This window comes from Bos taurus, chromosome 13, assembly GCF_002263795.3.
Source record: "Bos taurus isolate L1 Dominette 01449 registration number 42190680 breed Hereford chromosome 13, ARS-UCD2.0, whole genome shotgun sequence".
NCBI lineage: Eukaryota > Metazoa > Chordata > Mammalia > Artiodactyla > Bovidae > Bos > Bos taurus.
The window spans coordinates 81,189,622-81,211,583 of record NC_037340.1 but is presented as its reverse complement, the minus strand read 5'-3'; the positions used below and the strand labels follow the sequence as shown (position 1 = coordinate 81,211,583).

Genomic DNA, 21,962 nt, shown 5'->3' with positions numbered 1-21,962 from the left:
GATAAATTTTCCTTTTCTTTTTTTACACAAAACCAACAGCTACTCCCTGTAACCAATATAGTCTTATTCCTCGAAGCTAAAGTTTATTATACTTTTCAGAAAATATTTTTCCACACGGGCAGAACATAACCTCCATGTAACTGTAAAAGTGCTTATCTTGGTAGGAATTGAGTCCAGCTTCCAAACACTGTGTTTTCTAAAGCGTATGATTTAGAGGCAAGCCATTCTGTTTTAAGTTATTACCAATCACACAAAAGCCAAATCATCAAAACAAAAGCTATAGAAATGATTTAAGCAAAACCGTGACCACCTACTGACCAGCTTCTGACACCTGTCATGAACCAGAGCTGAATGTTGCTCCGTATACATCATCTGCTTTAATTGTGGCAATGACTAAATGGAATAAATTATTATTACACCCATTTTACAGGTGACAGGATGAAGGTACAAAGCAAGTGCTTAATTAATTTGTCCAGGGCCTTAAGCAGTAGAAAGATCAGCCCAGCAATTGAGCACTTCACTTTTCCTTCAAAATTATTATCTTGCATGAAATCACAGTAGCTTCGAGTCATGAACAATTCCTGGAAATGTGTTGACAAACAAAAGTTAACTCTCTCCCCATATTCCTGATTTTTTTTCCCCACCTTGTGTATATTTCTGGTTTAAAAATAGCATTCTTTTGGAACTTCCCCGGTGGTCCAGTGGTTAAGACTCCCTAACCAGTGCAAAGGGCTTAGTTTCGATCCCTGGTCCACCTACCCAGAAAAGATTTCCAAAAAAATTATTCTACGTCAACATAATAATCCCAGGATGATTATCAAAATCATGAAACTACCATTGATACAGTACACATGATTTAATCTACAAACCTTACTCAGATCCGACCTATTGACCAATGTATGTCTTTTATAAGAAAAACGTTACAATCTGATCCAGGATCCAATTCTCATGTTGTACTCAGTTTTTCTTTAAAAGCACAATCTGTACTATTTATGTGACACATAAAAGAAAAAAGCTGTGGTTGGCTGTGAATGTTGCGTCTCTCCTTCCTTAAGATGTGCGGTTTGTCTGTCCTCTGCACGCTGTCCTCTAGAGCCTGAGCCATAGGTGACTTACAGAGAAAAATTCCACACACATTCCCTAAATAATCAGTATCCCATCACTTCCCAGTTAGAACATCTCGATTTGTTTCTTTGTAATCGTCTTCCATCTATTTTCCTGTGTTCTGCATTATCATCTGCTAAAAATATTCCAACGTGTTATTTCTTTAGTTCGTGGTGCCAAGACCTTGATATATCCCTTCGCTCTCACTTCAGGAATTTCCCAAATAAATCATGAAATGGAGGACAACTGAAGTTAAGCACCCACCCCTGGAGTCTAGAAAGAAGTGGCCTCGATAAACATCAGCTTCTGTGTCCCGTTTTCCCTTCCTGTCCGAATCCTATCATTTCTCTTTATAAAAAACACAGGGCCCTTAATAAAAGCACCTGGTGAAACCCTGATTTATTTTTGTCTCTTAAGGAGTTAGCTATCAGATGTTCTCAGGATTGCTGTCCCTGGCCTGCCAGCACTAGCCAATTAGTCCTTCCAAGAGCCTTCATTCACCTCTTTCAGAGCCAGCCCCTGCCTTTCACTTGGGGAAGCCTTCGGTCAAAAAGGGCCTTTGAGTGTGTGGCCGGGGAGGTGTCACTCAGCTCCTGGCCTTCCTGAAGCAAAGGAGAAGCAACAGCCGCACAGGCTGCCGTAAACTCCCAAGTCCGGCCTGACCAAGACTGAAGCCAGCCCCGCACCACCAACAGTCCCGGACACAGCCTTCGTGTGTCGAAGCGTGGCTGCTGCTTGACAATTTCCAGGTAAACAATTCTTTGAAAACGGCCTGCAGTCAGGGAGGGACTCAGAACGACTGTCCATTTTTTGAGCTTGGCATATGATTTTTTTGTTTCCTTCTTCAAAATGAACATTTAAATCGCTCTCTCTGCCAGTTGTATTGTAGTACTATAATGAGCACTAATTTAAACAATGTAGCCATAACTAAACCAGATTATCTATCTGGATTTAATCTGGTGAGAACAAAGAAATCCATTCAGTTTGCCCTGAAATCCAATTTAATACATAAACATGAATGGGCAAAGTCAACATCCTTGGTGACTTTAATGTAATCATTTGATTTTTAAAGTACAATATGCCAGAGGAAGGTAAACGTCTGAACCATTACAAAGGCCACAGACTCCCACTTGCTACGACTATTTCCCGCTCAGGGGCCTTCCTAATTCAGGAGAAGCCTGGCGAGCTGCTGCGCTGGAAGTATTCATCGGAAATTGCTTTGTGCATCACAGCTGTTTGTGTATCCGACACCCTCCCAGAAGCAAGGTCCTCCAAACTGGTTTCTTTCATCAGGATAGAAATATAAACCGTGTTCAATAAAAATACAGCCTGGCATCCACAATGCCAAACTTCCAATAGCAGGTAATGTTAGGATTAAAATCAAAGAGCGTGATTAGAGCATCTGTGTTCCTAGCTCTTAAAGGAATCAGGAACTAGGGAAAAAACGCTAGTCTGTTAAAAAGATATTCTTGTCTCTTCTTCACTTGATGTTTTTCTGCTTTGATACAACTCAAGTGTAGCTTTCTTTTTCCTTTTAATATTGCAATCCAAGTTTCAGAGTTATTATTATTTTGTTAACATCCAATATGTTTGAGCTTTCTATGCCACCTTGGCTTTTGTTTAACGCTATTAATTATATTCTTGTTCAGTCTGCTATAAGCTGCCCCTGTCAGCAGAGATTCAAGGAAGATTTCAAAGAGCAGCATATTTATCAAAGGAGAAAAAAAATGAAGAAAATAAAGACAGCGCTGGAGCATATTGGATATATAAACTGCTCTTTCTGAAAAGATAAACGATTTGGTAATGAATAGATCCTTTAGGCCATAAAAAATCCATTTATTTTCTTTTGAATTTGAATAGGAGAGATTTGCATTTTTCCAGAGCAGTTACACTTAAATTAAAATGCAGCGCATGAGGCTAGCATACAATCAAACTAAATAATAACCGAGACATACTGTATTATTCATAAAAACAAAATTAATAGTTTGGGTAAAGGAAGCATTATGGTAGGAAAAAAAATGTGCATTGACACCAAACACCTACTGTTGGAGAAAATAAAGGGGATTTACAGTACCTGCGAATTGGTTATAGAAGTTTGGCATTTATTCTCAGTTATTCGGAGGGGGGGAATGGGCGATGTGTTTATCTTGTATGTAATGGGCTATGTAAAAAGCCTCTGCTTTTCTGATAGCAAAGTGGGAAGAGCGTTTCTCTATTTTTTATGTCTCATTATATCGTAGGAAGAAGCTAGTTTTTTGCTCAAAGCAGAGTAGAATCGAGGGGCTTTTTTCACCTCCTCAAAATATATATTTCGAGTAAGGGTCCTGCTGGGGTCAGAGGGACAGCCGGGACTGGCCGAGAAGCGAGCGCCGGCAGCGGCCCTGCGTCCCCGGCGCGTCCGCCCCCCGCCCCCGCCCCACGTGCGGGGAGAGAGGACCCGGGGCCTCCGATCGCCATCAGCCTGCGGGGAGAGCTTGCGGAGAGGCGAGTCTCTCCAGAGAGCTGTCCCTGCCAGTCCGGGGCAGACAAAGGACACCAAAATACAGGGTATCACGGAAGGCGCACGAACAGCAAGTTCTTGAAAACTGCGGGGAGAGAGACCTAGTCAGCTTCCCTGAATTTCAAGCATAATCTCAGATAAGAAGATCTCCAAGGTACACAGTCCAAACTTTACAAAAAAAAAAGGTGTGGCAAAATCCAGATGCCCGCGGGGCCACGCAGGTGGGGCGCTGCGCCGGCGCGGGGTGGGGCCGGGCCGTGGGGGGCGGCGGGGCCTCGCGCCCCGCCCCCCATTGTCTGCGGCCGGAGCTTCGCCCGGGATGGCTTGAGCTCGCCTTCTGTCCCGAAAAGCCAGACCTCTAGGTTTCTACGTAAAAGCTTACTTTAGAAATGGTGGCCATTATTTAAAAATATTTAAATACCACCTGAACCGAAAATACTTAAAAAAAAAAAGCCCTGCGTGTGGCGCTTGGGCACCACTTGGCTGCCTCTGTTTATGGAGAATGTGAAAGTTCAGAAGATTGCTCAGAGCGTGTACTTAACACCCATCGGTTACCTATGAACAGTTGCTGAACAACTCAGGCTGATTAAATAGACTCTGATGGATAGGAAGGACACGACTTTTTAACTGTGCCTATGACGTGTAGTCATTCAGCTATGTTTTTAAATTGAGCACTTACTACATTCCAGGAAATAGGCGTTGTTTGAAATGCCCTTGTCTAAAGGGAAATCCATCTTTAGAAACCCATTGGGGAACTTCCCTGGTGGCCCAGTGGTTGAGATTCCACTGCACAGGCCAGGTTCAGTTCCTGGTGGGGGAACTGAGAGTCCACATGCCTTTAGGTGAAGCAAAAACTAAATAAAACCCATTCATTCTTCAAGACTTACTGGGTCAATAATTCCAAGAATGTTTCATAAAGCAAGTTCCAAATGTCTCAGAGGGTAAAGCGTCTGCCTGCAAGTGGAAGACCTGGGTTCGATCCCTGGGTCAGGAAGATCCCCTGGAGAAGGAAATGGCAACCCACTCCAGTATTCTTGCCTGGAGGATCCCATGGACAGAGAAGCCTGGGGCAGGCTACAGTCCATGGGGTGGCAAAGAGCAGGACAAGACTGAGCGGCTTCACTTTCACTTTCAAAGGCAGTGTCCTCCCTTAAGTGATCAGCTTGTCTATGGTACATTAAGTAACTAAATCTTGGATTTGTATAGATTATCTACTTAAAGAGAATCCTTAGGCATTTTCCAAACATTGGAAAAGATGAAACTTTTTCTCTTTTGTGTCTGTGTTATCTCAGATAGTAAACAATCTGCCCGAAATTCAGGAGACACGGGTTCCATCCCTGGGTCAGGGTGATCCCCTGGAGAAGGAAATGGCAACCCACTCCAGTATTCTTGCCTGGAGAATTCCATGGACAGAGGAGCTTGGCAGCGCTACAGTCTATGGGGTTGCAAAGAACCAGACACAACTGAGCAACTAACACACACATCTGTGTTATAGTGTTGAGTCCAGATTTTATCTCTATCCTGCTTAAAGAACTACTGATTCTCTCATTATGTGGACAAAATGGAAAATTAACTGGATTCCGTATTGTAAGCTTTTTTTCCCCTCAAAAGTGACCCACTTCACAACAGAACTGATCTTTTCTCCTAGGGAATAGTCATAGTTTCAAGTGTAGATCAAGAGCGGTCTTATAAATGTATAAGAATTGCAAGTATAAAAGAAGCAATTTTTTGCACATTTAGAATGAGGGCGGTATTAGTGGCAAAGAACTCGCCTGCCGATACAGGAGACATGAGACCTGGATTCAGTCCCTGGGTCGGGAAGATCCCCTGGAGAAGAATATGGCAGCCAACTCCAGCCTGGAGAATCCCATGGACAGAGGAGCCTGGTGGGCTGTATATAGTACAGAGAGTCGCAAAGAGTCCGAAATGACTCAGCATGCATGCAATTTCATATAACTTTTCTGGAAAAAAATTTGGCAACATGGTACCAGATATAAGACAGAGGTACACTTTGTTACAGATATTATTAGAGATTTACCTTAAGGGGAACATCTTTTAAGTGTGGAAAGCTAGACACACAAGGGTGTTCCCACAAGAATTTTAATAATCACAAATTGCAAACAACTATAATGTCCCTCAAAGGTGGACGAAGGGTTACATAATGTATGGCACAGTCACACCATGGAATATTTTTGGCCATTAATAAAAATAATGTTGAACGATGTTTATTACTGCAGAAGAAGGTTTATGACACACAGCATAGAATTCATGCACGGTAAAATTACTGTGTGTGTAAGAGAAGTCTAGACTGAAGCGCACCAAACATACACGCACCCTGGTGCTCACAGCAGCGCCGTTTACAACAGCCAAGACGTGGAGGCCGCCTGAGTGTCCATCCACAGACGGACAAAGAAGACGTGCAACATACGTACAATGGAATGTTACCCAGCCTTAAGAATGAAACATGCCCCTTGCGGCCCTGTGGACAGACCTAGAGATTATCACACTACGTGAAGGAAGTCAAAAAGACGGATATCATGTGTATCACTGGTACGTGAAACCTCAAGTATGACCGTATTTACAAAACAAACTCACAGACACAGAAAACAAACTTAGGGTTATCCAAGGGGTGGGAAAGGACAAGCTGGAGTTTGGGGTTAGCAGATACAACTATTATACATGTGGGGGATAAATGACCATATCCTACTGTAGCAGATACAACTATTACACATGTAGGGGATAAAGACAAGATCCTACTGTAGAGTACAAACTATTACACATGTAGGGGATAAAGATCAGATCCTACTGTAGAGTACAAACTATTACACATGTAGGGGATAAAGACCAGATCCTACTGTAGAGTACAAACTATTACACATGTAGGGGATAAAGACAAGATCCTACTGTAGAGTACAAACTATTACACATGTAGGGGATAAAGACCAGATCCTACTGTAGAGTACAAACTATTACACATGTAGGGGATAAAGACAAGATCCTACTGTAGAGCACAGGGGACTATGTTCAATAACTTGTAATAAACTATCTCAGTGGACATGAGTCTGAGCAAACTCCAGAAGCTGCTGAAGGACAGGGAAGCCTGGCGTGCTGCAGTCCATGGAGTCACAAAGGGTCGGACATCACTGAGCCCCTGAACAACGAATAATGGGAAATAATATGAAAAAGAATATATAAATAAATCACTTTGTCGTACACTAGAAACGAATACAACATTGTAAATGAACTATACTTTAAAAAAATTTTTTTAAAAAGAACAATGTTCATCAAACCGTTGAGTACCCTTTACTATATGGTAAAATCTTATAACTTTTACTCTTTGTACTTTCTTTAAAGGTTAACACAGGTGGTTAAAACAACAACAAAAATCTTCTCTCCAAAGAATTAGGACAGTATATGGCACTCCACTCCAGTACTCTTGCCTGGAAAATCCCATGGACCGAGGAGCCTGGTAGGCTGCAGCCCATGGGGTCACTAAGAGTCTGACATGACTGAGTGACTTCACTTTCACTTTTCACTTTCCTGCGTTGGAGAAGGAAATGGCACCCCACTCCAGTACTCTTGCCTGGAAAATCCCATGGACCGAGGAGCCTGGTAGGCTGCAGCCCATGGGGTCATGAAGAGTCGGACACAACTGAGCAATTTCACTTTCACTTTTCACTTTCACGCATTGGAGAAGATGGCAACCCACTCCAGTGTTCTTGCCTGGAGAATCCCAGGGACGGGGGAGCCTGGTGGGCTGCCATCTGTGGGGTCACACAGAGTCGGACACGACTGAAGTGACTTAGCAGCAGCAAGCTATTAATCAGAGAAATGAAAACAAAAAGTATAAATAAGCAAGATGAATAAATAACTTTCTTAAGTACTATGGTGGTGATCATTTTGAAATATATAGAAATACCAAGTCACTGCGTTGTGTACCAGAAACTAACATAGTGATATTGGTCAATTGTATTTCAAAAATGAAAAAACTCAGAAAAAGAGATGGGGCTCTTGGTCAGCAGAGGTGCGGAGTGAAGGAGGAGAATTGGGTGAAGGCAGTCAAAAGGTACCAACTTCCAGTTATACGGTAATTATCAGGGATGTGCTGCATAACATGATAAATATAATTAGCACTGCTCTGTGTTACACAGGTGTGTACACGCCCAGGCAGGTTCAATCCTTTTCACCCCCATAGACTGTAGCCCCGCCAGGCTCCTCTGTCCGTGGAATTTCCCAGGCAAGGATACTGGAGTGAGTTGCTCTTTCCTTCTCCAGGGGATCTTCCTGACCCAGGGATCGAACCCACATCTCTTGGGTCTCCTGCATTGGCAGGTGGGTTCTTTACCTGCTGAGCCACCTAGGAAGTCCCATGTTATATATGTAAGTTGTTAGAATAAATTCTAAGTGTTGTCATCACAATTTTTTTTTCTCTCTCTTGAATGTTGTCTCTTTAATTTATATGTTCACTAATCTTGTTGTGGTCATCATGTCATGATGATGAAGTCAGATCATGCTGTCCACCTTAAACTTACACAGTACATAGGTCAATTAGATCTCAATAAAACTGGAAGGAAGAAATAACCGTGTTGACCCAAAATTGAGTAGCAGCCCTCTTGGCGATATCCTGAAGTCAGAACAACCCTCACTGACTATAAATAGGCACCACTTGGCACAACGTAGGTTTGCCCTTTGCGCCTGAGCAGGGTGCCACAGGGCAGCACCCTGAATGGGGCTGTGGCTGAAAGAACCAAGAGTCGTTAGTGCTTTTGTCTCGCTGTACAAGCAACACACAGCACCTTTTCTGCTTCCACGCTATAGCTGTTACTCACCAGGTCTTCTGCCCTTGGCAGTTCAGCTTTTGAAGCCGCATCTGCACACGAGCACGAGAATCAGTTGAAAAATGAACGAACCGATCGTTTGCCTTCCTCCAACAGTACCCCTGGGGTTGTGTTCTGATCCTCGTGAGCGAACCTCATGTTTGCTTGGATTTCCTGTAGACACAGCAATAGGCTAGAGCTTCCAGACTGTGCTCCACGGTGTTAATAAGTGATAGAAGACATAAAGCAACAACAGAAATGTCTGTGGCCAATCAGCGTAGGAAATGCTGGGTTACAGAACACCAACGTTTTCTTTCCTACAGAACTTCTTAGTGCCTTTACTATGTAAACATACGCGGTGGATTTTCAAAGGGAGGAGATTGTGTTTCTTGAATTTATTGACTATAGAACTTGTCCCTCCCCTAAAGAATAACTAAGTTCTTCTAAAGGATAATAATCTTTTTTAGTTCTTCTAAACGCAGAGAAATCAGAGATCAAATTGCCAACATCCGCTGGATTATCGAAAAAGGAAGAGAGTTCCAGAAAAACATCTATTTCTACTTTATTGACTATGCCAAAGCCTTTGACTGTGTGGATCACAATAAACTATGGAAAATTCTGCAAGAGATGGGAATACCAGACCACCTGACCTGTCTCTTGAGAAATTTGTATGTAGGTCAGGAAGCAACAGTTAGAACTGGACATGGAACCACAGACTGGTTCCAAATAGGAAAAGGAGTTCGTCAAGGCTGTATATTGTCACTGTGCTTATTTAACTTATATGCAGAGTACATCATGAGAAACGCTGGGCTGGAGGAAGCACAAGCTGGAATCAAGATTGCTGGGAGAAATACCAATAACCTCAGATATGCAGATGACACCACCCTTATGGCAGAAAGTGAAGAGGGACTAAAAAGCCTCTTGATGAAAGTAAAAGAGGAGAGTGAAAAAGTTGGCTTAAAGCTCAACATTCAGAAAACAAAGATCATGGCATCTGATCCCATCACTTCATGGTAAATAGATGGAGATAAGTGGAAACAGCGGCTGACTTTATTTTTGGGGCTCCAAAATCCCTGCAGATGGTGACTGCAGCCATGAAATTAAAAGACGCTTACTCCATGAAATTAAAAGATGCAAGAAAAGTTATGACCAACATGCTGCTGCTAAGTCGCTTCAGTCGTGTCTGACTCTGTGCGACCCCATAGACAGCAGCCCACCAGGCTCCCCCGTCCCTGGGATTCTCCAAGCAAGAACACCGGAGTGGGTTGCCATTTCCTCCTCCAATGCATGAAAGTGAAAAGTGAAAGTGAATTTGCTCAGTCGTTTCCAACTCTTATCACCCCATGGACTGCAGCCTACCAGGCTCCTCCCTCCATGGGATTTTCCAGGCAAGAGTACTGGAGTTGGGTGCCATCGCCTTCTCCACTCCACCGTTTAACTGGCCTCAATTTTCTCATCTGTAAAATGGTGATGATACAAATAAGCTAAACAAGGCTCCAAAATCACTGCAGATGGTGACTGCAGCCATGAAATTAAAAGACGCTTACTCCTTGGAAGGAAAGTTATGACCAACATAGACAGCATATTAAAAAGCAGAGACATTACTTTGCCAACAAAGGTCCATCTAGTCAAGGCTATGGTTTTTCCAGTAGTCATGTATGAATGTGAGAGATGGACCTTAAGGAAAGCTGAGCAGTGAAGAATTGATGCGTTTGAACTGTGGTGTTGGAGAAGACTCTTGAGAGTCCCTTGGACTGCAAGGAGATCCAACCAGTCCATCCTAAAGGAGATCAGTCCTGGCTGTTCATTGGAAGGACTGATGTTGAATCTGAAACTCAAGTACTTTGGCCACCTGATTCGAAGAGCTGACTCATTTGAAAAGACCCTGATGCTGGGAAAGATTGAGGGCAGGAGGAGAAGGGGAGGACAGAGGATGAGATGGTTGGATGGCATCACTGATTCAATGGACATGAGTTTGAGTGAACTCTGGGAATTGGTGATGGACAGGAAGGCCTGGCATGCTGAAGTCCATGGGGTACAAAGAGTTGGACACGACTGAGCGACTGAACTGAACCGAAAGGATAATAATGTGTTAGTCATCCTGGCTTTGGGCTTCCCTGGTGGCTCAGTGGTAAAGAACCCTCCTGCCAATGCAAGAGACTCAAGAGTGCGGGTTTGATCCCTGAGTCGGGAAGATCCCCTGGAGAAGGAACTGGGAATCCTCTCCAGTATTCTTGCCTGAGTGAGCCCATGGACTGGGGAACCTGGCAGGTTACATACAGTCCACGGGCTCACAGAGAGACGTGACTTAGTGACTGAACAACAACAGCAACATCCTTGCTTTAAAAAAACTTTTTTCTTTGATTTTCCATGACTGTTTCTTACTGCTGTTCTTTTAGTCTTTCATCCCACTTCCCTTAGACCAGTAATGTGCAAAAATTCAGAAAGAATGAAAGATACATATATATATATATATAACTCTGTTACTCACGGTGGAAAAACTTTATTGGGTTGGGTGTGATATATTTGTATGACTTAATTTACCTTCCTTGATGGATTCTGGGGGTGATGATTAGGAAATGCCTGACATAGAATGTGTGTTCATGCTCCGTCTCCCAGTCGTGTCTGACTCTTTGTGACCCCATGAACTGCAGCTTGCCAGGCTCCTCTGTCCATGGGATCCTCCAGGCAAGAATACTGGAGTGAGTTGCCATTTCCTTCTCTGGGGGATCTTCCCGATCTGGGGATCGAACTGCATGTCCTGTGTCTCCTGCATTGGCAGGCAGATTCTTTACCACTGAGCCACCTGGGAAGCCCTATGACATAGAATAAGCACAAATGAATGTTATGCAAGTGTAACTATCCTTGTAATTACAGTAATTCAGCAAGCTCAATCCTCTTGGCTCCCTCATTTACAGATGAGAAAATGGAGGCTCAGGACAGTGAAGAAAGTCGCACAGAGCCACATGGCCGAGAACAGGGGTCAAGCAGGAAAACCCAGGTCATCTGACCCAACAGTGCAAACTATTCACCAGAAAATATTTTAACGGATCAGAGAAAAAGCAAAATCTCCACTGGTAACTATGATTATACTTTTGGTAAATGCTTGATTTAAGGGAGTGGTTCTCTGGGCTAGACCGGACTTCCATCCGCTGAAGAACAGAGAACAGGTCTGAACACCCCTCGAGAAATAACCCCAATATGCATCTCAGCAGGAAGCAGACCCATTTCCTCAGGACATCCCATTCCTTTATTCTTCCTTTCATGTACACCTGTATCTTGAGCACCTGTTAGAAGCTAGTATTATGTCCAACACTGTGAATGCTATACTCAACCCACAGAAGCAAGGTTCCCACAATCCTCAGAGTGACTGTCTTCAAAACTTTGTCAATTAAAAAAGGTCAGCATTGAAGGTTACGTAAGGTGTTTTCAACCATAAACTTGGAAATAATTTTAATGTACCCTTTTGGGGCCTGCAAATGGATTGACACCATCCAGCCACAAAAGAGGCAAGTGCTTCCTGGGCACAACGGATGGAGTGTGAGTGGCACACTGGCCTTTAGAAGAATGTGCTTATACAGACGGCGTTCATGCAAGTCTTTTTATACACAACACCTTTTTATATTTTTATTTATTTAATGAAGATACAGTTGATTTACAATTGTTACATACTTTTCAGGTGCACAATATAGTGATTCACAACTTTGAAAAGTTACAGTCCATTTACAGTTATTATAAAATATTGGCCACATCCCCTGTGCCATATAATATACCCTTGTAGCTAATTTCTTTTATGCATGGAAGTTGCACTCCTATGGCTCTCTCAAATCTTAGGAAAAGGTGAGATGTGAAAACCAACCCTCAGGAGGGCTCAGTGGTTTGCACAGGGTCACACAGTTAGTGATCCTGGCCCAGGTATCACTTGACATTTTTATTGCCATATGCCAATCCCCCAATATCTCCAGTTATCTGAGAGTCTTCCTGACAGACTTCAAGGATCTAATCTACATCCTCAAGGCTGTGGGCTGTGTATGCAGACGTGTATATACGTAAATTTGCTCTCAGAACTCCACTTTAACGCTAAGTTCGAAATGTAACTAAAGTCCCACTATCTTGAGAATACCAATTCTAGGGACTTTGCATTAGATATAATTTTTTGAAACAGATATGGAGTTTAAAAAACATTTTAAGATTCGTTTTTTTAGTGCTATAACCATTTTTCTCATACTGGAATCAGACCAACCATGACCGCCAAAAACAATGAGAGCAAAGATAGTAACAGCTAACGTGTAACCGGCCTCCTCCGGGAGGAGACGTCCTCCGTCTCTGGCGCCGTGTCCAGCCTTTCACGCATGCTGTACGTATGATCTTCATATGGCTGGAAGAGGTGGGTGCTATTATTAGCTCCATTTCACAGATGAGGAGACTGAGAGACTTAAAATATTTGCTCAAGGTTGTGTCATATGTGAGGAATGCACAGTTAGCCCTGGAGATTATGGAACCCAGTAAGCAGTGATTCCCACATGAGGAGCGTTGCGGGTAGCAGATCTCCAAAGAGGAGAGGTGTTGGTGCCCGGTGACCCACTAGGGGAGCAGAAGGAAGTATCAACACTTTCTATCTGCTTCTTATATTAAAGAAAGAAAAAGAAAGAATTTAAGCCTTACTGTTATCTAACATACAGTTGACTCTGACTCCCCACTCTCTCATTTGGTCCTTTTCCTGGCGGAAAACTGGAGATCCACAGCATGGGAGTTAGCAGTGGAGGCCAGAAAAAGCACAGGATGCCCTGGTAAGTCTGACTTGCAGACAAACAGCAAATAACTTTGTAGTGTGAGTATAGCCCAACTGCTGCGTGCTAGTAACAGTACTGCTTGGCTAAACCTGACAGTCCTGGCAGGGGTCTCACCTCTCCTGTGTTCTTATTCAGTCGCCTACATCTGCCACATTAAGTCCATTTATTGACTGTGCGCCTTAGTTTTGACTTTGTTTTCCCCCACGGTAACACTCTTATTGTTGTCTTCAAGTCTCAGAGTTGTGGCACAGGGCCTGAGACGAGCCCTCAAGGCACTTTGTGTTATATTTTTCTTTAAAAAAAAAAAACAATGCATTTCATGTGTTTATTTGGCTGCAGCTGGCCTAAGTTGCAGCGTGTGGGATCTTTCGTTGAGGCCTTCAAACTCTCCATTGTGGCGGGTGGGACCTAGCTGCCTGACCAGGGATGGAACCCAGGCGCCCTGCTTTGGGAATGCAGGGTCTTAGCCACCGGATCGCCAGGGAAGTCCCAGCGCTTTATGTATTTCACTCTTCGAGACCGTCAGGTGAGGAAGCCGGGCTGTCCTGCTGGGGGATGGAAGGCCACCTGAGACGAAGACAAGCCGGCTGGGCTGAGGACGCCCACGCCGTCCAGGGGGATGGCCAGCAGGCCCGCAAGGGGTGCTCCCTGCGTCAGCCAGCCCGGCCTGCTGACTGCAAACGCCTGAGACGCTGTACTTGGATAGAGTTTCACAGAAAAGAATAGGATCTAGAAAAAAATGGCTGGAAGAGGTTGTGCATATAAGAAAGCCAGGGGTTTGGGGGAAATCGCTCTACCTTTCTCTCAATTTTGCTGTGAATCTAAAATTGCTCTTAAAAAAAAGTCATAATTTTTTGTTAGTTGATTTAAGCCACTACATTTTGGAGTGGTTCACTAGACAGAAAAATTGTTTAATAATTTGATAATTGTTACACTGAGTAAAGATATTTAGCTGTGCCTAGCATTGGCCTTAAAACTGTTTTCTTAACTTTACTTTTTTGTTTGTTTTTTGGGCAAAGCTTGGATCTGCTCTCAGACGCCTTATGCTCTAAAGAAGGAAAAACATTGCCTAATCGCTTTCATATTTTCTGTTGTTGCTCAGTCCTAGAATTCCTTGGATGCTCACCTGTCTTCTACAGGTATATATATTTCCTTATTGTTTCTCCTATTACAAAAGCCTAATGCATTTTATACACATGGTTAATTACAGGGGCAATATGCACGCAAGCAAAGCTGTGGTTGGAAAGTTTTAATTGGGCATACAAATGGCCAGCTGATCTCCAGATTAAATGGCTAGCTATCCGTCCACTACACTGCACATGCAGGGGAAATTTCTCCCACAACTTTTCATGATCTCAACTGGTGCCTAAAGTTCAGTCTATATCACGGTAGCTGAGATGTATGGACACCATTCATTCATTCATTCATCCATCTGTTCATTAACATAGCTCCCATCCCCTGCTACGTGTCAGGCACCCTGCCAGGAGTGTGGGATACAGCAGAGAACATAACTTGGTTGGTCCTGGCATTACGGAGCTGGTGTTCTATACCCAAAATGCTCTGACCTTTTACATTTCCTTGGTGAGGGCCAAGTCAAGAAAGTTCTATTAAGCACCTACTCTTTGACGCAGTTCTTCACGACACCAAATGATGCATTTTCTGGAAATATTTTACAGAATTTCCTGGGTGTCGTGTGTGTGTGTGTGTGTGTGTGTGCGTGCGTGTGTGAAAGAATAAAGAACATATTGTTTTGAGCTTCGGAGTGGCATCTACCACGTGATACACTGCTTGGATGCCTAAGGCTAGACTTCACAGTCGCTGCAACTGGTGAACTGTGAAAGCCCACCCACGTAAGTGAGGTCCTGGAGTGCTGGCGGCTCAAAAGAAAGTCTTCTCTCTTTTGTGTAAATTGAGTTATAACTGACATATAATACCATATTAGTTTCAGGTATATATCTGTATACATTGCAAAATGATCAGCACAATAAGTCTAGGTAACATCCATCACCAGATAGTTACACAGGTTTTTTTCTCGTAATAAGAACTTCTAAGATCTGCTCTCTTAGCATCTTTCAAATACGGTGTCATTAACTATAGTCACATTACAACCCCCGGGCTTATTCAGTCATCTTTGATTTGAATTATTTGGACGACTATCTCTATTTCCCCTCATCATCGTGACTGAAAGCTTGGGAGTGGGAATGGTGTATAGACTGCTTTGTTTATTCAGCAAAATAATTTTGAGCTATTGCTGTCTCAGGCGTTGTTCTGAACGCTGGGGCCACAGCAGTGAAGAAAACTAGATAAAAACCCTGCCCTCATGGAGTGGACATTGTAAGCTGAAGAGACAGATTAACTGAGACAGCAAGTAAGAGCAGCAGATGCCACTGGGGACTCCCCTGGTGGTCCGGGGTAGAGACTCCACACTAGCAATACAGGGAACGCAGACTTGATCCCAGACCAGGGAACTAAGATCCCACATGCCCAGTGGTGCAACTGAATGAGAAAAATAAAATTACTACATAAAGACAGCAATAATTCATTTAACATTTTTTTTCTTTTTTTTAAATTGGAGGATAATCGCGTTACAGGGTTGCGTTGGTTTCTGCCGTTCATCAACGTGAATCGGCCACAGGCACACACGTGTTGCCCCCTCCTGGGCCTCCTTCCCAGCCCCACCACCTCCCTCTACCCTCTAGGTCTTCACAGAGCACCGCACTGAGCTCTCTGTGCTTTGTAGCAACTTTCTACTAGCTTTCTATTTTATACAAGGTCACGTAGGTATCCAGTGCTACTCTCTCAATTAAATTTTTTTAAAAAAAGAATAATAATATCATTTGAGATCATTATATATATCATTTGAGATCATATATTATATATGAGCATCCATATAGTACATTATGGGCTTCCCTGGTGGCTCAGCGGTAAAGACATCCGCCTGCTATGCAGGAAATTGGGGTTCAATCCCTGGCTCAGGAAGATCCCCTGGATAAGGGAATGGCTACCCACTCCTGGGAAATCCCATGGCCAGAGGAGCCCGGCGGGCTGCAGTCAGACAACTTAGTGGCTATACAACAACATACAGCCCATCGGTGACATTAGACAGGTGGCATTTACTGCACGACTGCCAAACACTCCCAATAAACCTCTAGCCACCTTTTTTCATAGCAAAGCAAATAGGGACCACATTTCTGTCTTTGTTCATTTCAGATTGACAGATGTTGGGCTCCAACAAGCGAGGGGAGGGAGGAGTAAAGGAGGACAGCGCACTTCCTGCCTGTAAGGAGGAGCCAAAAGAAACTGTTTCAATACAGGCCTGAGGGCCCTTGATAGAGCAACCGCTATGGAGTTGCTGCAGGGACACAGATGCTTTCTAAACCCCTTTCTAAATACAGCAAGAAGTCTGTCCAACAAAGAGGCCTGGCGGTCCAGTGGCTGACTCCCCACTCCAGTGCAGGAAGCCAGGGTTCGACCCCTGGTCGCAGAGCTAGATCTCACACACCACAGCAAAGATGGAAGAGCTGCATGCCACAGCTAAGGCAGAGTGCGACAAAATAGATAATATTTAAAAATTTAAAAATAAGAGGCACAGAAAGGACACTCCAGGTGGAACAGCACAAGCTAAGGCCGGCATCTCCACATGAAGGGCAGGAATAGGGAGAGGCAGGGCAGAACCACTAGCTCTTTGGTGCTCTCAGATCACAGGGGAAGTAGATTGTTTTCTATAATGGTGCATCTATCCAGCCAAGACCAAAAGCCTTTCCACAGTAAATCGCAAGTTTGCATTCTCAGAATACTGGAGTGGGTTACCATTTCCTCCTCCCAGGAGTCTTCCCAACCAGGGATCCAACCTGCATCTCTTGAGTCGCCCGCATTGGCAAGCAGGTTCTTTACCACCAGCGCTACCTGGGAAGCCCCCTTTCCAAGTATTTACTTCCTTCAAACTGTTTGACAGATAAATATAATACAGAAGCAAAAACATTTCTTCACGCCCATTTAAATCTTCTCCCGTTTCAAAACCGTTCAAATAAAATGAGTCTTTCCTGTGGAATCTGTTCTATTGATTTGTTTTAAGAAAAGATCCCTCCTAAAGAAAGAAAAGCCATCTTTGATCTGACTTAAAAAGATCTAATCAAACAATATAATCTATGAGGAAAAGGGAGGAAAAGAAAACCAAACTTCTTTGAGCCACATCAAATATATGAAAGAGAAAATACTTCATTTAAATGCTGAAAAGGAACACAAAACAGCTTGAAATGTAATAGCCTCTGCAGAGTAACTGAGACCACATGTTGATCTGACATGAGTTCCTCAGACACAATTAAAGGTCACTTCATGTACAAACATCTCATTTCTCACTGAGAGGCTTGAACTGTTCTAGGTGCTTTTGGCCACTGCGGGGCAGGTGCCGCGACCTGGCCCGTCGGCAAGATGCTGCAGAAAGAGTAAGGGACCAGTCCACAAACCCCGGAAGTCTGCAACCGAGCCCCCGGGAAATGAGCACCCTGGATTTGGGCAGTTCCTGCCTTGAAATCCTAGGCGAGGAGGACGAGATAAATGGCAGAATTCTTGCTAACTCAGAGCCTGTCTCTCTCCCACGGAAGCCGGCTTTACTCAGAAGCAAACAGACTTGCTTTCTGCTTTGCCCACCTCCACATTCACGGGGCCCCAGGCTCCAAAGACTGAAGTCCGGGCGCTGCCCGGGGGCAGGGGGTGCCCCGAGCCACCGCGCTGCTCCGCGATGCCTCCCAGCGGCCGGGGGTTCAAGCCGAGACTCCGGGCGGGAAGGCGGGGTGCTTGGGGAGGAACTCCGAAAGCGCTCTCGGCCCCGTAGCCTCTTTCCACCCTCTCCCTTCCAGAAAGGATGCGCCCGAGGAGGACTTTAAAGTCTTCCCTTCCAAAGGGGAATCACATCTAGAAAGCTTTTCTCAGAAGGAGAGACAGATTATTCGATTGGAAAGAGAAGCAAATTTAAGAGCAAAACGAGGGAGGATCAAAGGGTCGGTTCGTGTGAACTGAAGACGGGAGCCTTTCCAGGGGGGCAGGACCTTTTCCGATTTCGGGCAAGACATTTTGGAGCCAGCGCGCCAGTGAGGATCAAAATCAAGAAGTGAGTCTGCGTTCCAGAAAGTCACGTGGTCTCTCCCTTTTTCTCTCTCTCTCTCTCACCGACTTAAAAAGACCTGCCGTCTCTGCACACTGGGGAAATCCGTGGGTGGGGGAGGCAGAAAATGAGAGCAAGGCGCCCTCAGAAAGCAGCGGGAGTCGCCGCCACCTCCCTGCACCCCCCGTTTCCCCTTGCCTGGTGCCCCGCAGACCCCCTCCGACTCAGCGCTCTGCTCTCTGTTCCTGGGACCTGGAAGGTCAGCCCCGCGGGCGGCAGATGGTCAAGGAAACCTGGGGTGTTCTCTTTGCAGTGTTCTTATTTGTATTTTTAATTATTCAAGTAAAATCTGCATACATTCTTGTAAAATAATACATTCTTCTAAAATCTCCAAGCAAACAACAAACAAAAAAAAACACACCCACCTTTCTGTTGGCGTTGGAATCATCTGTGGGGCATTTTCCAGTTTTAGCTTCCTGGTCTCCACTCTACCAAGTGCTGTTCTCAATTTGCTCTTTAGTTTCCAGATCTTATGGATATTATCTATGAATCTACGTAGGAGGAGGAATTAGTGAACCTGAAAGCAGGAACCTGTGACCAAAAAAAGATCAATCACTGGTTCTTTGCAAAGTTCAATCAAATTTAAGACAGTTCATCAGGTGTGAGTAAAAGAAATGAGGGAACCCACATATAAACAACATCAAGAATAAAACCAGGCAACTGTGTCCAATATCCTATAATAAACCACTTTGGAAAAGAATATGAAAAAGAATATATATGCATAACTCACATTGCTGTGCAGCAGCAATTTATACAACATTATAAGTCAACTATATGCCAAGAAAAGAAATTTTAAGAAGAATAAAAACATGTAATTACAGGTAGAGAGCAGACTTTTAAAAAATTTAGGCACTGTTACTCATCATTTGGCCTGAAAGTCTACTTCTAAGGAAACAAATGAATTGCCAAAATCACTCCAGATCTTCTATTTACACCCAAAAGTATTACTTTCCCTTACCTGTTTGCTGGATGTGCTGCTGCTGCTGAGTCGCTTCAGTCGTGTCCCGTAGACGGCAGCCCACCAGTATATGTTCAATGCCCACTGTAAAAAATAGTGGGGGAACTTGTTTCCTTTTATCATGGAATTACTCTATTCTTAGGGGACAAGACAGGTTCAAGTGTATAGAATTTCTAATCTAAAAATGAGCTCTTTTAGAATTTAATTTAGCTTTTAGAAGCTTCTGTAGTAGATAAACCATGATATCAAAGAGAGAAATTTTCTCAAGAATGACTGACTTTTAATGCTTTCTTAGACAGTTATTAGCTCATCCAATTCCAGGCTGAAGAAGATTACCATCACTGGGTAGTTCCTTAACGGACAACCCCAAGCAACCACAAAACCATGGCCGCCCTTCACTTGGAGCTTACTCTGTGCCAAACACAGGCGCTAAGACACTTGGTTCTCGTAATGATGCCAAGGCTCGATGCTATCATCATACCCATTTTATAGACGGCAAAACTGAGGTGTAGAGAGGTTTCCCCTGAGGTCACACAGCTTGAGTGGCAGAATGGGGATTCCTGTGGAGAGTGGCTATGACTGCTTCAGATGTCACAGGCTGTACCTGCTGCCATAAGAAAATCCAGCTCTTTTTCTCCTTATCACATCTGAACTGGAAACCTCACAATTTCACCCTGGACGGTGCACCTGTCTTACCTAAAGGGCCCTTAGCAAGAAGAGGAGTTTAAAGGAGGAAAAACATCCCATGCCCTCAGGAAAGGTGACTAAAGGATTTCAGGGAACAGGGAGGGGCAGCGAGGGTGAGGTTTACCTAACTAGACAGTTCAGGCAGTAAGACTAGAAAGCGCTTCTTAGCCCAGACCTGCACTTCACAAACATCCATACTAATGAACAATTGTCATCGTTACCATTATGTTATTGTTACTCCATTTATCCCTCCTTAATTGAAAAAAACAATGCCTTTTCTTCTCTTTCCCTCTTTTCTCTGCCCTCACCCCTCCCAAAAAAAAAAAAAAAAAATCCTGACTGACTACGTGTCAATGCACTCGGAAGGCCTGACTGGCTGTGAATACCGTATCTGCATTCCAAAGGAGAAAAATTATATGTGCCACAGCTATTAAGGGGTAGGCGTAGAGAAATGCTCTTGAGGCTCCGGATCCTTCTAAATTCCCTCCTCCCTCCACTCCTCCCCCTGCCCCTCGGGGAGCTATTTTCACCGTCTTTCCTCTGTCTTGGGAGAAGCCTGAGGGACCCAGGCCCGGAGTCCCTGCAGTCCCCTTCCCTGAGCCTTCTGCAAGGGCAGGGCGGCCACGCCTGCAGTGCTCCCTGTGGCCTAAACCCCTCCAGGGCCGGACCGAGCTGCCTCCTTTTGTATAGCATTCAATAAATACCTGTTCTTCTGTGGAGAAATTGTTCAAATACTCTAGTAACAGAACATAGAAGATACACTCTGAGAAAGCCATCTTGGGTTGCATTTACACAAGAATGGAATTACTGTTTGGTTTGGGTTTGGTTACTGAAAGTTTCTAGGTGTGTATGTATTTACCTGGAACAGAGTCCCCTGAAATTAGCTGGGGGAGGAGGGGGAAGTCTTTGAAAGGCTCCTTCTTGCTGTTAACTGTTAAGCCGTGTGTGTCTCCCTTCCACCATGATAAGAAAAACACAAACCATTTTCTTTTCTTGAAACCATGACTCCAGTGGCTTTTACATAGCTGAGCTTCTCTGTGGGCAGAAGAAAGGAAGAAGGTTCGCCTGCGTGTGCTTCATGAGCCCCGTCGAGTTTTAGACATGTTGTAACAGCTCAGGTTTTATCTTGTTGTTTTAAGTGAATCAGGTGCTTTCAGATGCTTCAGCAGTCCCTCTATGGGTAGTGAGAGAATTCCCTGTGACCTTTCCAAATTCTTAATAAAGCTGCGAGTTTGGCTGCAAGCGTGGAGTCAGCCGAGAAGCAGGACCGTGGTCGGCCGGCCGGCCGTGCACTGCCTGTGTTCTGCCGGTCCCCGTTCTCAGGCATGTGCTCAGAAGACGCACGTTGAGCAACGTGTTTCTGAATTAAAATATTACTCAATCTGCTTGCTTTCTTAAGAGGAATTACATTAAACCACTGACCTACGTATGTATGAGATCCTGGTTTTGAACGAGTCAGTAATGAACTTTTAAAGTTTGGTCTACCAAGATGAGTCAATGTGATTGATTTATTAATTAGTAAAAGCCATCCTCTGAAATTACCTTGCATTAATCACAGGTCATGCAAAATATATTCAGTTATTCTGAGGATGGAGGTTTGACAAACTATCCCTCCTTCAGAGACCACAGTCAATTTTAATAACTCTTGCTGGATAAATCATTCATGTTCAGCCTGAAATGATGAGTGGTTGAGGAAATTCCCAAAAGACAAGGGACCCATTCTGGCGAAGATGAAAACTATGCAAAGCAGAGACAGGGAGGCGGGGTGAAGCCGGAAATGAGGTTCTGACAATTCTGGATATTCTGGTATCTGCTGCTACTCGCACTAAAGGGATCGACTCTAACTGGATTCTTCTGAGTCAAAAGCTGGTGAAACTATAGAAAATGGGCAGGAAACCCCAGCTGCCAGAACCCAGCCTTTTAGTGAAAGCTGGCTAAT

General features: G+C 44.1%; 2 long non-coding RNA genes across 2 annotated transcripts; one reads left to right on the top strand and one right to left on the bottom strand.

Annotated features, from left to right (window-relative positions):
- The first annotated feature begins 1,321 nt into the window (after positions 1-1,321).
- On the top strand, positions 1,322-11,833 carry LOC101903404 (uncharacterized). The gene is made up of 2 exons (XR_001501771.3): positions 1,322-1,853; positions 11,340-11,833. It is a non-coding gene; the product is annotated as an uncharacterized lncRNA (long non-coding RNA).
- Positions 9,745-21,684, bottom strand: LOC104973928 (uncharacterized). The gene is made up of 4 exons (XR_003037924.2): positions 20,883-21,684; positions 19,337-19,420; positions 18,744-18,909; positions 9,745-11,237 (listed from the first exon to the last, which is right to left on the bottom strand). It is a non-coding gene; the product is annotated as an uncharacterized lncRNA (long non-coding RNA).
- Between the last annotated feature and the right edge of the window lie 278 nt (positions 21,685-21,962).